This window comes from Chionomys nivalis, chromosome 17 (assembly GCF_950005125.1).
Source record: "Chionomys nivalis chromosome 17, mChiNiv1.1, whole genome shotgun sequence".
Classification (NCBI taxonomy): domain Eukaryota; kingdom Metazoa; phylum Chordata; class Mammalia; order Rodentia; family Cricetidae; genus Chionomys; species Chionomys nivalis.
In genome coordinates, this window is record NC_080102.1 from 14492466 (window position 1) to 14513108 (window position 20643).

The window sequence follows — 20643 nt, forward strand, 5'->3', positions numbered from 1 at the left end:
TATTGTCCTGTTGATCACATTAGTCGATTCAAGATTATGATAGAACCATACCTTTCCCAAATACATTTTTTAAGGCCCTAAAGAACAAGGGATTAGGAGCACATATTCTCAACTGTTTGGCCTCTGTGGTAGATTGGTAAGGTGTGCTTAAAACCATCGCACCCATCCTTTGAAGTATAAGAACCATAGTTTGGGTGTTTATTAAGATAGAAGTAGAAAAAGATACTGTCTCCTGAGTAAATTGGGAGCATGGAGACCATGGGAGAGGGCTAAAGGGGAGGGAGAGGAACAGAGGGCAGGAGAGAAAACTGTATGGCTCAAAAAATCAATAAAAGACTATGCATAAAAAAAGATAGATTCTGAGTTCAAGGCCAGCCTGGTCTACAAGAGCTAGTACCAGGACAGGAACCAAAAAGCTACGGAGAAACCCTGTCTCGAAAATCCAAAAAAAAAAAAAAAAAAGATAGATTCTGAGAGCCATGTGGTGGTGGCGCACACCTTTAATCCCAGTGATCTGGAGGCAGAGGCAGGCAGATCTCTGTGAGTTTGAGACCAGTCTGACCTACAGAGATAGTTCCAGAACAGACACCAAAGCTGCACAGAGAAATTCTGTCTTGAAAAACAAAAACAAAAACAAAGACAGATTCTGAGGCTCTGTCCTCAAAGGTTCTGATCTAGCAGATCAGAATGTCGCCCGTAATTTTGCATCACTAACATGTCTGAAGGTAATGCAAATGCTGCCAGGCTAAGGGCTGTAGTTTTTTTTCTACCCAGTCACTCAGAGAATCCCAAGGGGAATAAGTCTCAGCTGCTGACAATGATGACTTGCTCAGCAGCTCTGTCACTGTTCATTTCTTTCCTTCCCCAGTTTGATGTTCAGCTCTGAGGCTCATCTACCAGTGTTTTGTGGGAGCCTTATAAGCTACAAAACTCAGGCCCAGGATCTTTTTCTTAGATTAATTCAAAACAAAGCAAAGGTAGAGTATGCAGTGTGAATGGGGATGAATGGGGAAAGATAGGAACAAAGAAGAAAGGAACAAGAAAGGTTCTCCAGGCTGCGGTCCCTGCTCCTGTAAAGAGTCCAAGCTGCTGCCACTGAGGTGCTGACGTATCCAGCTGTGTCTTCACAGTTCAGACTGGAACTCAGGACAGAGCCTTTCATGAATCCAGCCTTGGGGTAGTGCCCAATTTTTGGTTGCCCAAATGCCCAAGTTCAAAGCTGAAATAATTTTGAGCTCCTTGCTGTCTACTAGCCTTTCTTATCTACTTGGTCATGAGATCTTGTAACTTCAGCAAACTCTGTCCAAGGGTCTTTCCTCATCCACATCATCTCTTCCCAGGCCAGAACTTCATCCTTGTTCTCTTGTCAGATGAGAGAGAAATGAATCATTTCTTTGTCTTAGTTTAGTTTAAAACTAAACAAGTTTTTTTAAAAACTCAACAAAAAAACTTTATAGCTTGCTTTATAGCATGAAAATGTGACCAGTCTTATCAAATCTACTCATTCTTCAGATAAATATCAAGATCAAAGAATGTTTTCTGTGATGAGTTATCTAGGTACTTCTTCAAGATCTCATTTATTCAAAGCTTGTCTTCCATGCTTAGGTCATGTTGAATTGCTTCTATTTCCCCAAAGAGATACACTTTCACCTCCATGTTTCTACCCATGTGATTAGAATTCAATTACATAATAACGTTTATTGAACTCCAAGGTTGTGCTAGACACTATTCTCAAATTAAAAAAAAAAAACTTACAAAGCTGAAAGCAAAGGTGAGAAAAAAATTGCCTCTGTGCTTCTTACCTTCTAGCAGGGTGATAGAGGAAACAGGCAATTCTTCAATGGGTAGAATATCAGGTGCTGGCATTGCATAAAGCAGGAAGGGTAATTATGAGAGAGCAAGAAGTACACGTTTAAGTACAAGTTTAAATGCATCGAATAGAAAATGGGACATTTGGCCAAAGTCCTGCTAGAGGGAGTTATCTGGGGAACATCATCTCTGCAGAGAGAGAACATAGCAAAATCTTTGACCTTGTTTCCCAGTTTCTGGCCAGCTTCATTTACCTAATTCAATCCTCAGGATTCCTCCTAGATGGCTCCCTTTCCCTGGGGTCTTTCTTGACTCCTCTGTCCACTCTCTATTAAGAATCCAATCTTGGTGCTCTCGGAGTATATAGTCACACGCTCATGACAGATTGAAAATATTGGTGTTATTAAACTTCAGTTGACATGTATAAAGTACCACTGAATGACAAGTATGGCGCTAATGAATAACTTCACAGGCCTCATCGCTCCTAGAAGAAGGTGTATGTTTTATATTATATCATTTTCTCAAAGAAGAAATTGACATTTAGAGAAGTTCAGGAATTTTCTCAAGCTCTTCGTGGATTCACTTCTTCCCCAGGAACTGAGTACTTTCAGGGCGCCATTCAGGGGATGCTGGTATCAAAATTCAATGCAAAGCTCATCTGACCACTACCTGAGAGACTCCACAGGCAGGGTGAAGCAACAGTGATTTCAATTAGAAGGTCTAAAGGAACAACGTTGAGACAGATGTTCTGATTCACATGCCTGGTATAATCTAGCTGCTTCCCAGATGATCAACTCTATGTTGTTCCCCAGGTGAGAAGTAGGTCTCCATGGGGTAACTCCAGGGAGCTGATACTGGGCTATTGGTCAACACTGCTTGCAAGCTATTCCATGAAGACCTCCAAGTCTCTGACATTTTTCAAATTCTTTTAAATATCCTAACATGACTCAATTCCCAAGTTTTAACACATGCCATTCTTGCCTGGAGTTTAAACAATAGTAATCTTTTTGCTTGTCATTTGGGGTTGCTGTTATTTGTTTGATGTGTGTGTGTGTGTGTGTGTGTGTGTGTGTGTGTGTGTGTGTGTGTGTTTGAGACAAGGTCTTTTATGTGCTTCAGAGTGGACTCAAACTCACAGTTCTTCTGCCTCATTCTCAAGGATACTAATATTACAGACATGAGTCACAGCTCTTGGCCCAACTATTGACAATTTTGTCCCTCAAGGGGACATCAGCAATATCTGGTGACATGCTTTAGTAAAGGTAAAGAGTGAAGTACTACAGGAATGCAGTCAGTAGATGATACCAATGTCACTTGACATGCCAACAATGTACAAAATATTGTACATTACCCAGCCTAGACTTCCTGATCTCAGTGTCTCTGTGATTACCATCCAATACCATGCCAGAAGCAGGAGCACTATCCTTAGTGTTGTTTAGTGGGAAGAATTCTCATTGAATTACTTTTTCTTTCATCTTATTAGGATGAATCATGGAGTTAAAATCTTACTGAAGTTGCTATGTCATCCTGTCATGCCTGCCACACCCTAGCCAAAGGGTGCACACCTATACCTCTTTAAGGCTGTAGGGTGTCACTTCCAGTATGGAATGAAGACTCTTCTTATGCCCAACTAGAAGAAATAGCCACCACCACCTTCTCCTCCTCCTCCTCCTTCTTCCCCTTCCCCTTCTCCTTCTCATTCTCCTCCTCTTCCTCCTCCTCCTCCACCTCCTCCTCATCATCTTCCTCCTCCTCTTCCTTTTCTTTCTTCTTCTTTTACTTTTCTTTCCTACTACAGCACCTGGCCCTTGTATATTCAATGCCCATGTTGGAAATGAATGCATTTTCAAATGGTAATTTGTTTCCAGTAATGTTCTATATTCAGCTATCTTAATTTTTACTGTGAAAGTGACTTTTTCTTCTCTGGTTTCCTCATTGGCTAGGAGCCATGAACACTACAGTGTCCATCCTTTTGCCCACACCATGTTCACATGAACACTCAAGGTTATTCCTATGCTACCCTCAAAACAACAACATGAATTCTAGCCATGGTGGGAAAGGATGACAAAAATAGGCTTCTTAAAAATCAAGCACTTTTGCACAGAAAAACAGCCGCTGGCACCTTCCTGTGAGTAACAGAAGTTTCTATTTTAAAAGGAAGACAGTCAAACAAGAGGCAACTCATCACAATGCTGCTTTCCCAGATTTCTTGGCCACCCTCACATATCAGCCTCGATCAAACTGCTGGTGTTTCATGACAGACCTCGTTTTAGTGACGATGCTCAGTAGTCTTGCAAGGAATAAAGACTTCAACAAGAATTCACCTCTTTAAAGAGAAAAATGCATCCAATCAAAGGTCCAATTCTGTTGATTATGCCTGCAGCACCCCACTTCTGTCCCTGGCAAATAGCAAGGTGAGCGGTGAGTTCTGCAAGAGGCCTCAAGCTGTTCAGATGTTCTCCATCTCTCTGCTCCCAAGCAGTCAACAAGGCACAGTCTTCTCTTGGCTTTGATGTCCTTGCCTCCCAAAACTTTCCTGAACATAGTACAGAGACTAGGATCCTAAAGCTAAACATCTTTTTCCTTCATCCTTATCATTTCTTTGGTTTTTGAGTGATCTGTGTAGGTTTTGGATGACATTCAATGTAAGAAAACAGTGCTACTTACATCATTTTGACTTCCAGGTATTAAGCAATGAGATTTCTAAGTTCGTTTGAATTTTTGTAGAATTGAAGGTTCTGTCACCCTCGGTGCCCGATAGGCTTTAAGAAACAATGTTAAATGTTTAGGAATACGTCAGTTCAGTACACAAAGGAAGCGGAAGGGATGATAAAATTCTGTGACCTAAACTGAAAACATGATCATTATTCTTGGGCAAGATGTAGGCTTTAGATTTCCCAGAAGCCAAGCGAGAATGAAAGACGGGGTGCAAGTACAAATCCACCCTGAGAGCCAGGAGCATCAAAAAGCAAGAGGCAGCGTTTAGCATCTCTGGGCAGAGTGGCCGAGTGCCTGCTTGTCCTAATATGAAGAACAGCCCCTAGTTGCCTGCACAGAGCCCCATTGTGCCTCTGAACTGCAGTCCAGGAGACATGGTGAAGAGTGCAGATCCAGGATAGAGGACCTTGATCCCTTAATGAGAACTTCCCAATCTGGTGAGCCGTGTGCTCTCCGGATCTGTGCAAACTTCAGATGATTCACTGAGGCAGCAAAAGCTCAACACCCCATTGCCTGTTCTCATCAGCATCCTTTATTTTTATTTATGTGTTTGTGTGTCTGTTTCTGTCAATATATTCTTCCTGTGTACAGGTGTCCATAGAGGCCAAAAAGGGGCATTGGATCCCCTGGAGCTGGAGTTACAAATAGTTGTGTGCTGCCAGACACATGTTGGGAACTGAACTCTGATCCCCCAAAGAACAGGAAGCACTCTTAAGTGCAGAGCCATCTCACTAGCCCCTTTGCTGCATTTATTAAGTGACTTTCATAGGCAAGAGGCTATACATTCCATTCTCAGGATTACTCAATAGGAAGGATACATGCATTTATAAAGAACTTGTGGGTGTCCTGCTCTAGTTCATGCTCTTCATGTACCTCAATGCATAAAATCCTCTCAATCACCCCAGAAAAGAAGTCTATCATTTAGTAAGAAAATTGAGGCCCAAAATTCTTCAATGTTGTAACCATCTCCTTTTTTTTAAAGACATCATCTCCTTATAAAACACAGGCAGGTCTCAGAGATTTGTCTCCTTCCTTCATTTCCTGAGAGCTGGAGTTACAAGCCTGTATGTACCACCATACCCAGCTTAATAATAACTAATGTGATGAAAAATATAATTCATGTGCTATAAAATCTGTTCTTTAATAGTATACAATTCAAGGATTTTTAGCCCAACATCACAATCAATTTTAGAAAACTGCACCATGCCGAAAGAAAGACTATTCTCATAGAGTCTCTGCATTCCCAGGTCCGTGCAGTCATTAGTTGGCTTTCTGTCTCTCTTGACTTGCCTTTTCGGGACATTCTTTATAGGCAAGTTTATGTAATATCTGGTTTTTTGTCACTGGCTTCTTTCATTTGGTGTTTCCAAAGGTCACTCATAGCTCATATCAGAGCTTCATTTCTTTTTATTGCCAAAGAGATCACAATCCTGACCACTCCACTGTTCTTCTCTGTGAGGCTTATATCATCATCATCTTATACATGAGAAAACAAAAATTATGTAAAATGAAGGAATGTATTTTCCCAAGATCACACAGCCAAAGGCAGATGTAGAATCTGCTGTCCCCAAATCCATACTGAAGTCCTATTGAATTGCTTCCAACATGTCCTTCCTTAGAGAATTGACCGCACCAGGGAAATTAACCACAAGGGTCCTAGTATCTTTCTTTTTGTCTCCATGTAAAGCAATAAAGTACTCAGTGAGCAAAATGGACCTGAGGGTTAAGCTCAGAAGCAATTTATATGAGTTTGTATAAAGGGTCTCATCATTTACACTTTAGTTTCTTCTCTTGTAAAGGAAGAATAACGGCATCCACATCATTGAGTCGGGACACTACTATGACATGTATTGACCAGTTAGCTACACTGAAGGGGCTTCATCAATAAAACCAATCTGCAGGGATCAGGGGTGGGGGCGGACCCAGAACAATAAGAGATTGAGCTGAAGGAAGAAAGGAGAAAGTAACAAAATTAGGGTTGCAAAAGAATGTTGCAAGTGTTCTCAAGCCCCTGATGCTATGAGAATCAGCAGCATGGCACATATGCAAGCACAGTTTAATCTACACACACATCTGCAGAGAACACTAAGGGAATATGGCAAACTTTCCTTCCTTCTGTCCACCTGTGAGTGCCCCATGGGTGATCTGTTTTATTACTTTTTATAAATCACTTGATGTAAAAGAAATGAGAAACTTTTGGTAGGCATGGCGACTGCAGTGCATTTCCTGGGAAGCCTAAATAGGCTGAAACAGTAACCTGAATACAAGCACGCCAATTACATATTCCCCCAGATTTATTTCTGCATTCCTCTTCATGCAATTAGAGAAGATAAGTATTAGGTTCAGTATTCACAGTAGGTTTCTGCGTTCATTTGAAAATGAAATCATTTATAATTAATTGAAAATTGTCGTTTTTGAAAGTAATGCAAGCCTATTTTTAAGATCTTACTAGGATTCCATGTATTAATTTGGAAAATGCAGATATAAAATAGGGGATAGGAAAAGACAACAACTAAAGCGTGCGATTGATTCTAAAGGGGAGCAGAAGGGGAGGACGATTCATATTACAAGGTAAGAAAGGTCAAGTCATTTCAATCAAGTGGGCTCTTTCTCAAGTATCAACTGATGTGCACCTATAGGTAAAGTACAATGTCTTTCCTGTTGCTTTTCATTCATTGTCAATGCAAACTAAAAAACAAACAAATGAAGTTGTTTGTGTAAAGGGAGCAGAAGGAGGTGAGCAAGTCTAAGTACATTTTTAGATTGCATAGACCACTTGTGAAAACTATACATGTTGAACCCAAATTATCGATGCATCAAGGCCTGGACTCTTTATATATTAATGTAAAATGTTTATATTTTGGAGGGTGAGAGAAGCAACACTTTATAAAAAGGCTGCTTGGCACCATCAAGGGCTATTTAAAGATCATGCCTGCATTGATTCAACGAATAATTCATAAGTACCTTTTACACTGAACACAAGAAACAAGTGACTTGAAAGCTTGTTCTGGGTAGTAAACCTCACTTTGGTGGCCATAGACAAAGAATGCACGCCTGTACCTGAAATTACTGTGACTTGCCCTCTGTCCTCCATTTATTTGAGACGGGATATAGCACCGACTCAGGCCTAGAGGACAGCTGCGAGTGTAAAGTTACTGTGTAGTGTAAAAAGGACCTTATCTTCTTTGAATGTTTGTTTTAGAGACACAGACATGTATCCCCAAGCACTATGTTGGAAGAACCCCAAATCAGCCAAGTACAGGAGAATCAGGACCCTCACTGAGGGTTCTAGCAGAACTCTGCACTAACAATATCAGCAGCTTGTAAGGTCAGCCATCTCGGCTAAGTGAGTCAAGTTAGGAGAGGATCTTGCTGGTCCTTTGGAAACCCTTGACAAGCAACACTGGCCAATGCTACATGGAGTAAAGTGGTAATTATAGTTAAATCCCTATATGACAGAAGAAGAAAATGAAACTTGGAGAAAAGTCATTTGCCCAAGATGTCTCAACTAACCAGCATTCCAGTTGCGGAATCACTACCCCATCTACACGATTACCATGAAAACAAGATGCCCTGCTTAGCTTCAGAAAGATTCTGGGGAGCCACTTCCACAGCCTAGGCCTTGCATGTCTACTATTAAAATAGAGACTCTACTCATCTTCCCACATTCTCTAACCATTATCCCTCCACCTTAGTGGCATGGCTTCTGCTTATCCATGATGTGTGCATGTCTGTGTGTATAGATGAGAAATGCCGAGAAACTTCTCTCTTGTCTTTGGCCCATCATATGCAAGGCTAGTTTGTCTTCACTTGGGGCATAATGAAGACAGGTGGACCAGTCACACCAAATCCTTTGGATTTTTAATAAGTTGAACAATTCTCTAAAAGAAAAAGAGACTTCTTTCTTCTTATGGGGAAGAGGGGAAAGAAAATCCATGTCTTTAGCACCACCGCCTCACAAAGATTCTCAGCCCTGGTTCATATTCTATCTCTGGCCCCCACAGGGTAGTTTAAAGCATTAACAGGACAATCCTCACCCCTACTGATCTTGTTACAAACTCATTCCTTGACGTACAAGCATTTGAACACAGATAGGAAAGAAGACGGTATAGGGCTGTTTCTCATATGCCAGCAATGGCTTTTGGTCATAGAGGATAGATTACATGGCACCTTAAAAATGTGCCTTGTGTGAGAGCCAGAACCTTTTCAGTTCCTTTCCTCTTCCCCTTATAGAACAATATACCCACTTTTAGGCACATGTGGGGTTTGGGTGCCTTGAAAGAAGGAAATGGAAGGTATTCTAGAAGAAGAGAATCCATTAAGAGAAACTGAGGCTAAACCTGTCTACTGACTACCACTCTAGCTAGCTTTTCAAGTTAGAAAAGCTTTGATTAGTAGACTCTATCTCCTGTAATAGACCCTGTGTTTTCTTAAATGTTAAGATCAATGAATACAAAGGATGAATGATGGAAATACAGGAGAGATGAATGGGATGGATTTCATGAGGGAGAAAGAGTTCTGCCCTAGGGATTCCTGCTCCTTCTAACCCTCTCCCATGGCTCTTCTCTTCCTGAAAACAACCATTCATTTTGAAGTCTGTCGGCCATGCTAAATCACGAGCTCTTTGACAAAAGCCATTCCATGTGAGGTAAATTTGCAACCCCATTTTGGGCAGTGCTGATATGTACATTGAGTGACAGAGGAAGAACGAGCAAATTTCTTCATTTCTGTGGTTCTCTTAGTTGCCGGCATCTTCCTCTGGGTCCAGCTTCCTTGTTCTACCTCTTCATCATCCGTGGGTCACAAATCATGATATGATGAGAAAGACATGGTGAAAACTGCCGTTGACCAAGGTAAGAATCCCAAATTCATGAATCCTCCTATCCCACAAATTCCATCTTTCATAATCCCAAGATATATGCAGAGAAAAAACATAAAAGGTATATTACTTTAGCAGAAGAATCCAACTCCAGTGTCTGTCTTCATCCCTAGTCATGAAAATGACATGAAGGGCCCTAGACTGAAAGGTCACTTAGTCACATCTCTTGTCTTCCCCCATCTGGACCCACAGTTACAGTGACGTAAGGCAGGGAGTCCATAGGAAAATCACGTAAAGCCACACAAGCTGTGAAGAAGGCACTTTCTATTTCAGCTGGTCTCATGTCAGTCGTGGGGCATTCTTAGGACAGAGAATGGAGAAAAGAGAAGGCTCAAAATACCAATGTACTCCAGAGAAATTGCTACCTCGTAGGACCAGGGTTTATTCGGTTTTCCTATTAGCATAGATGCTGGAAGCCCTTGGAGCATAGTGCCATAAATGACATTGATCTTAATTCTTCATTAGTATTTATCCTTTAAGGTAAAATTTGGGCCTGGGAATAGGATAAGGGCTTCCTCCAGAGGCAAGAGGGGCTGAAATCACAGATCTTGAAGAAGGTTGATTTATGCCGGAACTTGCTGGCTTGATTTCCTTTGTGGCACCATCACTCTACCGATCCCTGCTTTTCTGCCTCGTCTTCGGCCCCCTGGGTTTTCACCTTGACACTTGCCATCTCTCTCAGCCTTGAGGTTTCTGTGTGCCGTTTTAGAAACAGAGAGCAGGCCTTCTCTTCTGACCAATCTTGGGAACTTCATGCGTGTCCCCCCATTCTCATGTTTTCTCTGCTGGGGAGATGCTTATCTACCAATCCATCTATCACCCCCTGTGCACACATGTAAACACAATCCCACACACCTCCTTGACTTCATTAGTAAATGTGATGCTTTCTCTCAAAGCATCCAACTTTCAGGTTCTATTTTTTATACTTTTAAGATCAATTAAAATTATATTTGATATAATATGGAAGTTTTGAGAGATCTGAGCCTTTGAAAGAAGATGAGAAGGGGCCTCTCCTTACATTTTGCATCCCACCCCCACCATTTCAATCACTTTGGCCGGGACAGTCATCTAAAACACTGAGATACCATCTTCCCTACAAGGACCGCCCCCACCCCCCTTCAAAGCTGCTTTCGTCTCCTGCCTTTAGAGCATCCACTGACAGCTCACGAGGCTGAACATGAATTAATACCTAGTGTTGAGCAAAGTCAGAATGAAACATATCAGTCACTTAACTAAAAGCACACTTCAAAGGACACAGTCAAGCAGAAAGCAGCTCTGGGCAGATGGCTCTGGCAGGCGTCTGATGAAGACACTGCTTTGTCATGCTTCCAAGGAGCATCTAAGCAGACAGAGTCACCATTTAAAGGCTCGTGGGGGAAAATGCTTCCGGTGTTAGGAGCCAGGGTGGAGGAAAAAAAAAGTAGAGTACCCTCAGCAATGATCCCACTTCATGTCTCCCTCGTCTGTCACCAGCACTCTCACGTTGGTCTTGCTGGAACTGGATCAGGTGCTCTAAGCTACAGATGAGGAAACAGCACCTACTTTTCTGTTCACACATACAGTGGGCCAGCGTTGCCTGTGAACTCTGGAGATCAGGAATTCTTTGTCCTTTACCTTTCAGGTACTGGTGCACCCAGCTTCTCCAGGTGAATGTACTAGTAACAAAAGCCAGCCAGGGGAGTCGGGGATTTGGAGTGGAAGGCAAAGGTGCTACGGGGCTTCTGTTCTTACCTCTAACCATCTCTATTACTTTATAGGCTAATGAATCCAACACTTCCTTTGCCGGGTCTTCTGCAGGATGCTTTGGTCTTGAGCTAGGTTACCAAGGAGACCCTGAAGCAGAAGTTGAGCAAATGCTTTACTCAAGGATGCAAAGAAAGCTTGGAGTAGATCTTATTTGCTTCTTCAATCCCACCTGGCATATTTATGTTTGAACTACCCTAGCCTGGGTTCACAAGAAGGAAAACGACACTGGAGTGTGGAGGAACAAAAGAGATGTCCTCTGTCCTAAAGGAACCTACCTCAGCCCCACAAAGCTGATTGCAATGCTAAAACATAGTGGCAGAGACAAAAACAAAAATAAATCATGCTCGAGATTTAAAAAGGCTGCCGACAGGAAGTGCTCTCACTGAAGGATAGTCAGGAGAATGTCTACCTGTCACTGAAGGATAAGCAAGCTGCATCCCTTACACCAATTGCCGAATGCAAGCCTGTTGTAACCAGGGAGGGTCGTAGAGATTTGATTCCATAAAAAGCTGCTTGTAAAAATAAAGCTCAATTTTTGGCATACGTTGCAACACTTCCTCTGTTCCAAACTTAATACTGAAGCCACCCACAGGACCGCTGTCATAGCCAAATACAGTAAGGAATCAAGTCTCCTCACAGGAGGCCCGCGAGAATGGCATCCACAGCCAGCTGCAGGTAACAGTACAAACAGGCTGTGGGGGTTCCAGCGCAGGATCCCTGTGTTCGCTTCATCGTGGCAAGTCAGGGGGACTCTACAGGTTGTCTCTAAGTACTGCTCACAAATATAGACCTGTAGGCCACAGAGACGAGATCCCCGGCACTCCGAATTTCCGACTCTAGGGGAAGCAATTCTCAGTTTGCTAGATTCTGTAAAACACGAAATGATGACCACAGAGCCAAAGACCTCTCACGTGATCTCTGACTAACCCCCAGTGCTCTTTCAGCTGCCCTGGTATATCTGATTTCCTCTATAATTTACTAACCTTCCCCACATATAATTCTTTTCCTCCCAGCTAGACCGTAAGTTATACGTGGTCAGACACTGTCCAGCCCTAGACGGCATCTTTCAGCCATTAGGACCAACCTCCTCAAACAACCTTCATATCGTTTGCCTTCACAGAAAGAGAACTATATTCCAATATGTTGCATCATTCACGCTCCAGTCCTGATTCATCGGCTCTAATTTATTTCATTTCCTTGCTCCCTGAACTATTTTCTTGATATTTTGGCTTCGCAGTCTGCCTGTCTGCAGATGATCTACTCTTGCTTCTTATATTTAGCTTTGAACATGGGGTCTTCTTGAGCATCCAGCAAGAAAACTGACTCAAAAGACAGCCTTTTTTAGTCTAAATTCTGACACCACTGCTTATCAACAGAGGGATCCTGGGAAAGCTAGTTTAGTTCACCCAATCTTAGCTTTTTTCAACAATAAAATGGAGTCTATTTAATATTTCCTTGAACTGAGAAGATGAAATGGATTTTTAATTAGACAATTTGAATAATATCCAATACCATGGAATTCTTCAGTAATTATTACCAGTTGGACACTTCTTCTTGCTCCTTCAATGACTACATGAATGCTTTAGTGTTTAAGGGCTGTGACAAAAAATCCAGTGTACTTACATGTGATGAGTGACTCCTCCAGGTTTACTCAGAAAGTTGGAAGAGAAAACATCCATGTCTGCTACACAGGCACACTGTGCCTGATACAAAGAAAGAAATTTGTAAATGTTACGATTGTCGTATCTAGTGATTGATTTCTTGTAGGCTCCAGCTTCGTAAAATGGAGCTCCACAGAGCTGCAGCTAAATTAAAGACAAAAGGTTTTTCTTTCCCCTTTAAAATTGATTTTCTCTCAAAGAAACACCTATCTTGGGCTTCACTAGATAGCAAAACTCACAAGTAACCTGTAACATTTCATATACATCCATCCATTGCCGGTCTCCACACCTGAGATTTGTCTAAGAAGGACAATTCATTTAATCAATTAATTTTTTTGTCCAAGATCCTGCCTTAGGTAGTTACTGTCTGGTTGGGTTTTTTTTGTTTGTTTGTTTGTTTGATTGTTTTGATTTGGTTTGGGTTTGGGTTTTTTCTTGATTTTATTGAGCTATACATTTTTATCTGCTTCCCTCCCTTCTTCTCCTCTCCCCTTCTAATCTCTCCCATGGTCCCCATGCTCCCAATTTACTCAGGAGATCTTGTATTTTTCGACTTTCCATGTTGATGAGATCCATGTATGTCTCTCTTAGGGTCCTCATTATTGTCTAGGTTTTCTGTGAATTGTAGGCTAGTTTTCTTTGTTTTATGCCTAAAAGCCACTCAAGAGTGAGTACATATGATGTTTGTCTTTCTGTGTCTGAGTTGCCTCACTCAACATGATGTTTTCTAGATCCATCCATTTGCCTGCAAACCTCAAGATGTCATTATTTTTTTCTCCATTGTGTAAATGTACCACATTTTCCTTATCTATTCTTTTGTCGATGGGCATTTATGTTGCTTCCAGGTTCTGGCCATGGCAAATAATGCTGCTATGAACATAGTTGAGCACATGTCCTTGTGATATAATTGAGCTTCCTTTGGGTATATATTCAAAAGTGGTATTGCTGGATCTTGGGGAAGGTTATTTCCCAACTTTCTGAGAAATCACCATCCTGATATCCAAAGGGCTTGTACCAGTTTACACTCCCACCAGCAATGCAAGACTGTTCCCTTTTCCCCACATCCTCTCAAGCATAAGTTGTCATTAGTGGTTTTGATCTTGGCCATTTTTACTGGTATAAGATTGAATCTCAGACTTGTTTTTGATTTGCATTTCTCTAATGGCTAAGGATGTTGAACATTTCCTTAAGTGTCTTTCAGCCATTTTAGATTCCTTTGTTGAGAGTTTTTTGTTTTGGTCTGTACCCCATTTTTTCAGTGGATTATTTGTTATTTTGATGACCAATTTCTTGAGTTCTTTGTATATTTTGGAGATCAGACCTCTGTTTGATGTGAGGCAGGTGAATATCTTTTCCCATTCTGTAGTCTTGGGTAGGTAGAATTAACATTGTAAAAATGGCAATCTTACCAAAAGCAATCTACACATTCAATGCAATGCCCATCAAAATTCCAGCATAATTCTTCACAGACCCTGAAAGAACGGTACTCAACTGCATATAATAGGGCAAAAAAACCCAGGATAGCCAAAACAATTCTGTACAATAAAGAAACTTCTGGAGGCATCACAATCCCTGACTTCAAACTCTACTACAGAGCTACAGTACTGAAAACAGTCTGGTATTGGCATAAACACAGACAGGAGGACCAATGGAACCAAATCAAAGACTGGATATTAATTCACACACCTACGAACACCTGATTTTTGACAAAGAAGCAAAAAATACAAAATGGAAAAAAGAAAGCATATTCAACAAATGGTGCTGGCATAACTGGATATCAACATGTAGAAGAATGAAAATAGACCCATATCTATCACCATGCACAAAACTCAAGTCCAAATGGATTAAAGACCTCTCAACATAAAGCCAACAGCACTGAACCTCATAGAAGAGAAAGGAGGAAGTACACTTGAACGCATTGGCACAGGAGACCACTTCCTAAATACCTAAACCCCAGCAGCACAGACACTGAGAGAAAGCAAAGGATAAGGTCAACGATCTGGTTGTTAAAACAAGGCGAAGACAGAAAAATTATCAAATCATAATAGAAAATACATAATTAAATAGTGAGTACAGTAAATGGTGAAAATTATGAATAGAATCATTCTGAAGAGATGTATTGGCTAGTGGAGTGGATCATAGCGCTCACTTGATGCATGATTAATAAATGAAGGCGTATTCGACCAGTGTGCTAGAATTAACCATACCAGCTCAAAAACAACAGATATAATTGAAAACGGGGAAACTCACATGACCAGGGTAAAAGTTCCGATATCCAAAACAACGGGTCTGGCGGTGTTGGGTCTGGCGAACACCACGAAGAAGAGAGCGCACCTGGATTCCCAGGTTTTCTTCCCTGGCCCCAGGCGGCCACACCCTAGCCAAAGGTGATTGGCTGAGTTTCCTCATCAAATAAAACCTCAGAGATAGAAACTGAGGTTCAACCTGGAGGTCAGAAAAGCAAAACAGCCAGCTATTGGATCTTACCTCTATCTCAATCCAAAATGGCAGTCCTGCCTCCAGGAATCTCAGAATGAGACCATGACTAAGCGCTGTCTCCTCCTGTTTTATCTTCCTCTCTAGTGCTGGAATTAAAGGTGTGCACCTCTACCACCTGGTTTCTATGGCAACTAGTGCGGCTACTGGGGCTAAAGGTGTGTGTAATTGTGGCTACTGGGGTTGAAGGTGTGTGTCACTACTGTCTGGTCTGTAAGACTGGCCAGTGCGGCTGTTTTACTTTTCCCATCCTTAGACAAGCTTTATTTATTAAAATAGCAATGAAATGCCCACTATACCACTACACTCACTCACCATTTTTTTTCTTTTTTTTTTTCTTTTTTTTGTGCTATCTGTATGCTAGTTTCCATGCTGAGCTCTGGAATTAAGAGAAATATGGTGTGGTCTTTCCTCCTTGCAGTTCTCCGTGGTATTACAGACATGGAGCTTAGGGAACTGATTGATCCAACCCAGGCACAGTGACCTCATTCACCTTGTCAGTGTCTGGGCCTTAAATGGCTGTTGAGGTTGAGAAGGTTAGTTTCGGAGACAGTTTCGGGCTCAAGAAAGCATTAGAGAGAAACACCTCCCTTTTCTTCTGGAAAGTGCTGTGTGTGTATCTGAAGTCCATGATTTCTTTTGCAGCTACCTTCTTGCCACCAGCTTGGAAATGGGAAAAAGGAAAGGATCAAGTAGGGAACCCCAGACAGGATGACCACAGCACAACAGAGTTTTTACAGCATTCTACTCTGGGGCTTGCCATTAAGCAAGCCCAGATATTTCTTTAATGTTTATGTTAGCTTGTGTTCTTGCTACATGAAGCTAGACACATTCTAACTCAGAATATATGAAGACAAATGAGACATGAACAGTGTTTATGAAACTAATTAGCTGGTGTTAACAGACATGGAATTCCACAGCACTGCAGTTTATTAACTAAGTACAATAAAAAGAATGTTCTGGGGATGAGCGTGGATCAGGAGGAATCGGCGAAGATTTAAGAATGGTAGTTTTGACAGCTTCAATTAGTTCTTGAAAGTGAGTCAGGAAATGATGGAAAGAGTGAATAATTAACACTGCCCTGGAAAATCTCTACAAAATTGGGCTTAATCTTTATTCCTTCAGCATGTTAGCAGTTGGCTTCAAACTCACAGTCCTCCTGAATGCTGGGATTACAAGTGTACGCCACCACATTCCGCTCTTATCGTATTTAAAGAGAGGAAGCAGAAAGCATCTCCCTAAGATTAAAGTAATAAATATTTTCCTTTCGAGAAATCCCTGTGTCTGGATTGAAACTGAAAGTTTCTCTTTTAAAGGCTATTGCTTTTCGTCTCTGGAGGTTGTGACTGCCTGCGAAGTGCCAGGAAACCAGAGCACATCACCTGTGTTGGTGGTTACGCGGTTAGGAAACCAAAATGCATTTTCTCTGTGTGATAGCATTAGACGGTGGGAACTACCCAGACTAGGTTAGGCGGGGTTCTTTAGCAGAAAAAAAAAGCCAATTGAAAAATATATGTGTATATTTAATGTATTAAAAGTGAATTCTTAAGTTGGCTTACACGCTAAGGGCTGGATAGTCAACAATGTTTGTCTACATGATGGCATGATTGAGAACACAGCAGGAGGCCATAGAGGTCCCTGTCTGGTGCTGAAGATATGCAGGACTCCTAGAATGCAGTTGCCCGAAGTCTCATGTCAGTGGCTGAGGTCAGCAGCAGAGACGCATGCACAGAAGTGAGGGTATGGGTGGTGTTGTGCTTTCCTGGGACCTCTTTCTTCCATATGTCCTGTCTGCTGGAAGCTTTCCTGTGACTGTGATAGGGAAAGCTGTGGTATAGAAGCTTTGGTTGGGGTTTAGCTCTTCAAATTAGCTTTCACGGCTTTTTGAACAGTCTAAGAATTTCATATATGCCTACAATGAAATATGCTCATACAGATCCATTCCCCTGTCTAACTTTCCCTACGTCCCCTCAACATGTCCCCTTCCCAAGTTCAACTTCTTTTTAACAGCTCTCTAAATTCAACCAGTGTTGCCCATAGGTTCATGAGTGTGGGGGCTGTCCACTAGAACATGTCCTACAATTGGTAGGGTATAGAATCAAGATTCAAACCCAGTACGGTCTGATCCAAAAGTGTAACTTCTTAATATCTGTAAGCTTCTTTTTTAGTAGATCAGACATGATAAATCAAACTACTAAACAGTTTTGGAGACCTTACTGGTTTTCCCCAGAGGTTCACTAAGAAAGTACCACAGCAGATTTATTCCTAGTAAGAAGGATATTGGAATTACTCCTCAGGAGTAAGTAATGTTGTCACCAGGCTGTATGAGTTCTTAAATGAAAAGTCCCATGGCAAGGCACAAAATATTTCCCTACAAGTTACTGATCAGATGTTTCCTAAAGACTCCCAAACAGCACAGGTGAAGGCCATTGTTGGCTACCCACTGCACTACAGGTCAAGGTCTTCCTTATTGCTGAGAACACCACACACTTTGGGTGTAGGACATAGAGAAACCAACCTCAAACTAACCAGGAAACTTCCTCCATGTTGGACTGCTTTCATAGTATTGGGACTTGCTAGTTCGGCTATTGGGGGAGGGAGAAAAAAAATCATTTCATAACATATAATTGACCCAAGAATGTTTTGAGAATTAAACTAGATACTAACCAAGATAAAAACAGTGCCTGACTCTAGCTGTCTTTCAACTAACGTACTGAACTGAAAGTATTAAGAAGACCACTTTGCCAGGTGGTGGTGGTGCACGCCTTTAATCCCAGCACCCAGGAGACAGAGGCAGGTGGATCTCTGTAAGTTTGAGGCCAGCCTGGTCTACAAGAGCTAGTTCCCGGACAGGCACCAAAGCTAAAGAGAAACCTTGTCTCAAAACAAACAAACAAGCAAAAATAAATAAATAAATAAAAAACCCACATTACTCTCACAGAGCTTGTGCGATGATGCTGTTAGGGGTTGGATTTGAATGTCCTCCACAGGCCCATGTTATCAGAGTGCTTGGTCCTCAACAGGTAGCTAACTTGGGAGGTTGTAAAATCTTTGGGAGGTGGGGAGCAACTGGACAAAGTGGGTTGCTAGGAGGTGGGCCTTCATGTTTCTAGACTAACCCCACTTCCCTCTCTCTTTCTACTTCCTGATCTTCAACAACGAACGATAAAGCAGCAGCCTCAGTGTCGCACACTGTAGCAGCTCCTTGCCTGCTGTGATATGGTCCCCATTGTGTGGGAACTGCACTATCATACCAAGAACTAGAATAAATCCTTTCTTCTCGACGTTGCATCTTGTCAGAGCTGGTCACAGTAGTGGGAAAAGCAAAAATACAAATGTCCAGTAAGTGACAACCTTTTATTTCTAATAATGCCTCTTCCACTATTTTTCTTGTGCTTTCCACCCCACATCTTAAATTCTGTTAACTCTGGAGCTAAGTCTCTGAAAAGCATCCCCCTATTTCTCTCCTCCTGTCAAAGACCAGGCCAGTATCACGCCAAGCACAGTTCTTTAACTAAATTCCTTACGATCTAGGACTTTCTTGTTGGTGTCTCCCTCTCCACATGAGTCAATATTTCAACAGCCCTGGTAAAGTAGGGCTTCAGAGAAGGGGGAGAATTTCAAACGGCAGAATGCTCCTCGATCTGGAGATTATATTTATATGATGAAACTAAAGTTCCTCATCTATATGAATGCTCAGAGCCATACCTCCCCCTCCCCCCAGTCAATTAAAAACATCCCTGCCTTGACTGCTCAGCTCCCAGTCTGGCCCAGTCTGGCTCTTAAAGGATGCCCACATACAGAGAGGGCAGTGAAGCTGACCTATATAAGAAAGTGATAGAGGCAGGGGTAAGGGAGGAGAGAGATCATAGAACTGTGTAGCCTGGCTATCAGGGATAAATATTTTTGAAGACGATGCAGCAGGATAAGGGAGAAACAAAATCAAAGAGGGAAAAGACGGGTGACATTGCAGAGGGTCAAGCTGGCCTAGTAACAGGTTTCTCTTTGATATTCTCTAAGAACTGCAAATAAGAGGCTTCAATTACCTCCAACTGGTTTTAATTATTAGGTTATGTTCTCTTAAATATGACATACCACTCTCTGCCTGGACTATATGGGTCACTGAATTTATAAGGTTACACATGTGAAAAATTAATCCTTTATAATAATTGCACTGATTGGTACTCCTAGGGAGTTCACTGTGCAGCATGAACTGTACAAAGGTTTCTATATTTACTATAGTATATAATATCTCAGCAGCCCTTTGCGGTATATGCTCCATATTCCTCAGTTTTCAGATAAGGAGACAATAAAATAGAAGAAAATGAAGTGCCACAGGTACATGGGTAAATGAGGTTCTAGTCAGTGGTACGACCCATGTCTATCTGAGTCAAACTCCCTTAGCCCTCTCTTGCGGGAACAACAGCCATGGTTGTCCAGAAAGAAAAAGGAGAAACATTCAAAGCTGTGAATCCGGAATCCCAAGGGCTTCTGAAACTCTAGGGAGCTCACATTGCTTAAAGCTGGACTCCTGGGCTGGCGGTGAAGCACTCATGCAATACAGAGATTGGAACCAAAATAAAATGATAATTGTGGTATCTAGAAGAATCCTTAGAAAAAGATCCAAACTTTCAGAGGCTTCAATCCCATTTCCCACATTGTCAATTGCACAATTTTAGTAAATAAGTATTTCCTATCCGCCCCCCGCCCCACCCCAGAACACATCAATTTAGAAAACTTAAAACACACAACTAGGTTCATGAAAATGTAGTTGATAAAGCTAACTCCTTCCTAGCTGGCTTTTTATGGTTTCAGTTAAAACGCAAGCTCAACTGAATTCCGCGGTGGACTATACGTTATAATAATTGTACTCCATTTGTATGCAAATAGCTGAACTGGCATCTCTCGATTCCAGACTCTGGCTGTAAACTCACGTCAGTTTGGGGCCGATTCTAATTATGCATCTGATATAATAGGCATTGAATCAATGAGAAATTTCAGCGCCGGTTTTGAGAGGTAACACTCATTACTTACTGTTTGAAACTTGGGTTCGAATGATGTGCTGTCATAAGAAAGTGCTGGGTGGTACCATTACTTAGGAACTGCTGAAACTGACAGCTATTTAATTTCTCTTAGTTACAGTGTGGAGGAGAGATGGGGAAAGTGATGAATCCCTGATGGGCTTATGGGATACTTAAATAACAACATATACACAAAGTACTCAGGGAAATATCTGTAGATCAATGGATGGTGAGTCTTCTTGTTATCTATTGCCAGATCACTCTGAGGTCCAACCGGTACCTCAGAGTAGCATAGTCTTAATGAATGTCTATA